The 6,000-nt window shown below is 37.7% G+C and overlaps 1 long non-coding RNA gene across 1 annotated transcript in view; it reads right to left on the minus strand.

Moving 5' to 3' along the window:
* LOC142603705 (uncharacterized) overlaps nt 1-5,743 on the minus strand; it is a 61,992-nt gene extending 56,249 nt beyond the window's left edge. Inside the window, exon 1 of the long non-coding RNA XR_012837600.1 lies at nt 5,670-5,743. This is a non-coding gene — a long non-coding RNA (uncharacterized LOC142603705). The remainder of the gene's footprint in view (nt 1-5,669) is intronic.
* Nucleotides 5,744-6,000: the final 257 nt, after the last annotated feature.

A 6,000-nucleotide genomic window follows, 5' to 3' on the forward strand; every position in this document is an offset into this window, starting at 1 on the left:
TGAGACAGGCTGGAGGAAATAGAAACCCAGCGATGGTTCAGGGCTCTGGAGAAAACAAGCAATATCTATTCCTAACCTCTTATTGACCTATCACTGGCTTTAGACAAACAAGTTAAACATTCAATTAGTAGAAAAGAAATGAATGTGCTGTTTATTAATTTGGAAGAGAAAATGCAATGTTGTGCATATTAATTCACCTAATATGCCACGCAGCACCTGAACTTCTGTTAGATAAATCCCATCCAGTTTCAGATACTCAGTCCTAAGAGGCAGCTTGGTAGCAAAATGCCTTACACACAGGTCTGTGCATACTTGCATTACATAGAGGAAATTTGGAATTAATGATTTCTCAGTTTCAGTATGTCTTGAACCTTGTTTATTTATCATAGATCGAAGCTGCCTAACTCCTTGATATCTATTCATTTTAACTTGTTTTCCATCCCGTATCTATCTTCCCATACTCCCTCATTCCCTGCTCTTTGCTTTGATCTTTAACTTCTATCTCTCTTCTGATTTACGTCTGTATTTACAACTGCTGTCTTATAACCCCATTACAAAAAAGCCTCTTTAGCTCAACTGCCTGTCGAGCTGCCTATCAAACTGCTCTCCTGCCCTCAGTCCTCAAGTATACTGCCTCGCATCAACCACTTCTCCATCCGGCCACATCCTCTCAGTGCAAATGCCACCAGTGCTACTTGTGTCCCCTTCCTTCCCTTCTCTTACGACAGGCTGATGATACAGACTGGATGGGTGGAGTGGACTACAGTGGCTGTAAAACCTGGCTGGATCATTGAGCTCAAAGCATAGCGGTCAGTGGTTTGAAGCCCAGCTGGCAGCTGGTTAGGAGTGATATTCCACAATGGTCTGATACTGTTTAACCTCTTCATCTGGAGCATGGAGCAGAGTGCATCCTGCACCAGTTTGTGAGTGGAACCAAACCGGGGGAGGGGGGGAGAGGCAATATGCTGGAGGACAGTCTGCTGGGCACAGGGACCTCAACAAGGTGGATGAACGGGCTGACAAGGACCTTGTGAAGTTCAGCAAAGGCAAGTGCAAAGTTTGCCACCCCCTCCTCCTCTCCACTGCAAGACTATAATCTCAATGCATTGTATGCATACTGAAAAAAATAAACCCCCAAATCTTACACAAAATTTTCACTCCAAAGAGTGCAACACAGTAAAACTTCTGTAAGTCCCTCTGCATTCTAGCAGCAGTGTTTCACTACTGCTCAATAAAATATGGATATTGCTGATTTGTTATTCTGTTGTCTGACCTTGAGAATATCTGATCACCACCCATCCACACAGCCTGTACAGAAATCCTCTTCCAATCTGTCATGCACTATTGAAGTTAAGAAGTTAAAGCTCAGGCTGGTTAATTAGATGTAAGAAAGAATGGACGTAGAAATCTAAACTCGATATAATTCATTTCTGGAGACAAAGAGGTCAGGTATGTATTACACTTGAGAGCTTATACAGCTTTTCTGGGTATTTATTCAATACTGTTAGTCTGAAGCTTCAGTAGGTAGACAGCAACATCCCATTTCAATGATATGCTAGGAACTGCAGGTACTTCTGGAATTACACCACAATTTACACTGGACAAAAGACAGTTTTAACACATATGGCTCTGTCCCACTGTGGGAATTCCAAGTATCTGTCAGCACGAAAGGGAAGTTGAATGAACAATATACATTTCTTCCCTTGGCCTCCAAGTGGAATTAAAAAAATAATCTAGTTAAAATATATTTAACTGTCTTGTCTAGTTGGTAGCTGGCATTTGAAATATCCCACTTGTTTTCACACAAACAAGATGTACTATAGGTAGACTAGGCTTGGGGCCCCATTTCACAACACCTTCTCAGTTTTAAATGTTCAAAAAGAGTTCAAGACCCATACTTACAAACGATAAACAAAAGTCAGACTGATTCTGTTAGTCTTTGGATGAAATCCAGCGCCCCATTCCATTAGGAAAGTGAGGAAGTATTGAAGTCTGACTCCAAGAAGCTAGATACATTCATGTATTGACATGAACATTTTTCACACCAAATATGGAATCTTTTTACAATGACAGATGAATAATAAAATTTTTTCCTATTGTATATAGATATTCTCTATACTTGTGACTGTGCATATTTCACTGTATCACCCTGTTATGAATACTGGGCTGTTTTGAAAAAGATGCATCTGCTCTTCTTTGCCATAAAATAACACCCGAGCTTTTTGTTCAGGTTTTTTAACTGCAGAACAGCATTTTTCTAGACTCCCAGTTGCATGTTTCCTTGTAATGTTTTGATATGCAGCCATTTATTTCATTGCTATGTTGCTAATTCACATTTCCCTTAGGAGGAAGGTCTGAGGACATTTTGTTGAGAATAGATTGTATTAGCTAGATTTGTAATTTTCTCCAGAAGGCAAAAAGTACTGCAGGTGTTTTTGTGTATATGGTTAATGTTAAGACCGTTTTTCTTATGAAGTTCTATTGTTGCAGAGAAGTTGAGTGGTCTTGCCTTAAATTTAGAGACAATGCAGAAACCTGATGGTTTACTCAAAACTGTACTAGTATACATTAGCTAGTAAGGAGGTTTACAGATTGTCTATAACAAAGTGCAGCAACATGGAGCTTCAGAAGATCTAAATCTGGAATGTTTCAACTTGACATTTCATTTGTTTGTATAAATCACTGTGGAGGATGGTTGAGCACTCAAGTTAAAGCAACACTTAGATTATCACATTCTGAAATCATGAGTAAGAGTAATCAAATTGTCTAAATAATGTGAAGCAGTCTTATTTGGTGCTCTCCTAAAGTAATTACAGTGCCTAGTTGGTAATTTTCTCAATGTAGTAACCTCACAAGCAACAGAAATACTTTTTCATAATAAAAGCGCACATGGAAGGATAGAGAACAATATGTATTTTAAAACAAAATATATTTGCAGGAATATTTTTATGCTGGCTGCATTAACACCTCCTATTTTTTAGAAGATTGCCTATACAGAATAATTTGGAACAAACAGTTAAATTTCAAAAATCTAACACTAATGTTTGCTTTCTCTTTTGCTTTTCATTAGGTTTTGGGGGTTTCAATTCCATGCTGTTAAAGTCAATAAGGCTACTTCTGGGTGTAAGAACAAGGGTTTGAGTGAGCAGGACTCCCTGTGTGGAAATATCTGCTTGATGGTAATGTCTATAGTACAGGAACTATTAAAAAGAGTTTTAAGAATATTTTACTTACACTTGGGCACATTCTCTGGGAATCTAACTCTGGGAGCCACTGAAAACCTTGGGAAGGAGGTAAGGAAGGAAAATGGACCCTTGCAGCTGTGCACTGCACTAGCTGGGCTAGAGAGGATATCAAAGACGACAGCCCAGATCCAAGCACCAAAACACAAGGACATGATTATTGTCAGAGTATTTTATCACTACCTCTTATCTTACAAAGACAAAATTACAGTTTGGGAAAATAAGATGGGAGGAAGTAGGAAAGATGAAACTACTTTTGCCTTACAGCAAAATTGACTTTTGTGAAAATGCATTTTTTGCCTGTGTGATACAAAAAAAAAAAAAAAAAAAAAAAAAGGAATAAATAGAAAGTTCAGGTTTTCACGGCTTAGCTGTAGATGAAACACATCTTGTACAGCCATGAAACTACACTGGAGTAAGTGCCACTGGGAAAATTAATAACAGGAACAAGTGATCGCATGAGCACTGGAACTAGTGAAGCCTATTTTTTATAGATTTAAATTGTGTGCTTGGATTCTCTGGTGTTTAATAAAGCAGAAGTTTTGCCTGCCTGACTGAAGCCCTGCCTGCTTCAGCCTTTCCCTCCATGGTGGCATTAAACAGGCTTCTTGACGACTTTCTGCCTACATTCATGACATCTTTGGAACTTGCTAGTTTTTAGATCTTATTATTTTATTAAATTAAATTCAAGTTAGCCAATTGGAGAGACAACCTTCCCTCCCCCAACCCATACTGAAGGCGAGACATTGTAAGACTTGATTCTTTAAGAAGCAAGACTAAAAAATACCCACAAGCATCTTCCCATTCTACCACAATTAAGAGGAGCTTCCATAACATCTGCCTAAGTAATGCATTATCCCCCTTCAAAATCTGCTTTAACATTCTTCTTTTCTGTGATGCTGACAAAAAAAACCCCTCACAATGATTAGTTTGCTAGTGTCCTGAGACTATTGCTTATCTCACAGACCAAAAGTGCTTCATTTTTTCTTGTAGTTTTCAGTTTGTCTGTCTGTCCACTGCCTCATCTTGGATGGATTTAGACTGCAAACCCTTTGATACAGAGATCACCCTTTTACCCCATTTATTTCTGCAGCAAGAACAAAATCATCCATGTCTATGACCAAGATGCAAGAACACTGTATTAATTCAATTAGGATTAGATAATAATTATATTAATAAAATGACGATTGAGCAGGATACTTGTTAGAATCATATAGTACTCATCACACTGACCTGCTATCATTGATAAGGGACTGCCAGTTGTTCTAATGCACTGAATGAGATATTATTCATATGACAAACGAATCTGTCAAATGGCTTTACCAGCCTGCCCAAATTCTAACAGAGTGTTTATCCAAAGCAAACCACTGCTTAAAGTTGGCAGACTCATTATTTTTCATATTAATATGTGTACCAACTTGAGGGTTACTATTAAACTATTCTAGGCCTCCCTCCACAGATGGATTGATGATTGCACTTTGATTTATGGCTCATCACCAGGACATTATTCACAAGGCCTTGATAACTCATTTATATTGGTCAGCATGTGCATTTGACTTGACAGAATCATTATCCACATTATCACCAGAACTCACACATGGACCTCTGCCTTTGCTCTGGAATTGATATTGGATTTGAAATCACTAAACAGCATTCAATCCATTCCCCTGCAGAGCCACGCTGTGCTGCTCACATTGCACAGTAGTCATATAGTACATAATGCCCATCACATTCTTTTTTATACATTCAATCTGAACAACACTAACTTTTTACATCTGTTCTACATCACTTGATATTTGAGATGTTACATCTGTGTTTAAAGTGTCCAATGGTAAAAGACAAAACCTTTGCATTATTAAGCTCTGCCATACTATCTGTATTTGTAGCAAATTTAAAATTCTATTGCACCTTCAAGGCAAATTGTATTTTTGCATTATTTTATGCAGACCACCACAGACTATGAACTCATACTTGGTCAAACCTTTCCAAATCAGTATAAAAACGTAATTTCTGAAAACCAAATTTCTTACAATCCAGAAAAACCTGAGTTCTACTATAGCCTGTGAGGCTTTGGCTTCCACACTCATAAACACTTCAAACAGTTAAATACCAAAATGAAGATGGAGCAGAAGAGGATGAAGATTGTCCCTCTTCTGCTATTTAATGGATTGCCTTACTGCTTTAGACCACAGGAAAGAACAAGGCATTATAAACAGGGGCTCATAAGCATATATATTTCATGTTAATGCATTTTGTCAGACAGCCTAGTAAAGGTAATGTTGTCTTTAAGCAGTTAGCAGCAAGAAATAGCTAGACAGACTTATTTCCCTTTCAGACATTATTCATATTCTGTTATCAAGGTTATTCAGTACTTAAACAGAAATACAAACAATCAGTAAAGATTCAAGAGATCATGTGAGAAATTACCTTCAGCTGAACAACTAATTCTAAGTGCTCATTTGCACAACCAGAATGGTCACTTTTCTATTGCTTTAGTCCTTCCTCCTGCTGCCTCTTCCAGTGATACAAAAAAAATTAAAGGTGAGAGAGAGCCAAGTTCATTATTTGTAATTCTGAATGTCACAAGATCATTTCCAAAATTCAGATTATCACATCACTTCAGCTTCTAGAAACTCATTTATTTCTGACCTGGTTTGCATTTCTGACCTGTTTTTCTATTTATGTAAAAAGATGAATACTGTTACCTTAGCTGCCACTGCTTCTGTGTATCTGTGCATAATATATATTTCAGTTTCAA

This window comes from Balearica regulorum, chromosome 13 (genome assembly GCF_011004875.1).
Source record: "Balearica regulorum gibbericeps isolate bBalReg1 chromosome 13, bBalReg1.pri, whole genome shotgun sequence".
NCBI lineage: Eukaryota > Metazoa > Chordata > Aves > Gruiformes > Gruidae > Balearica > Balearica regulorum.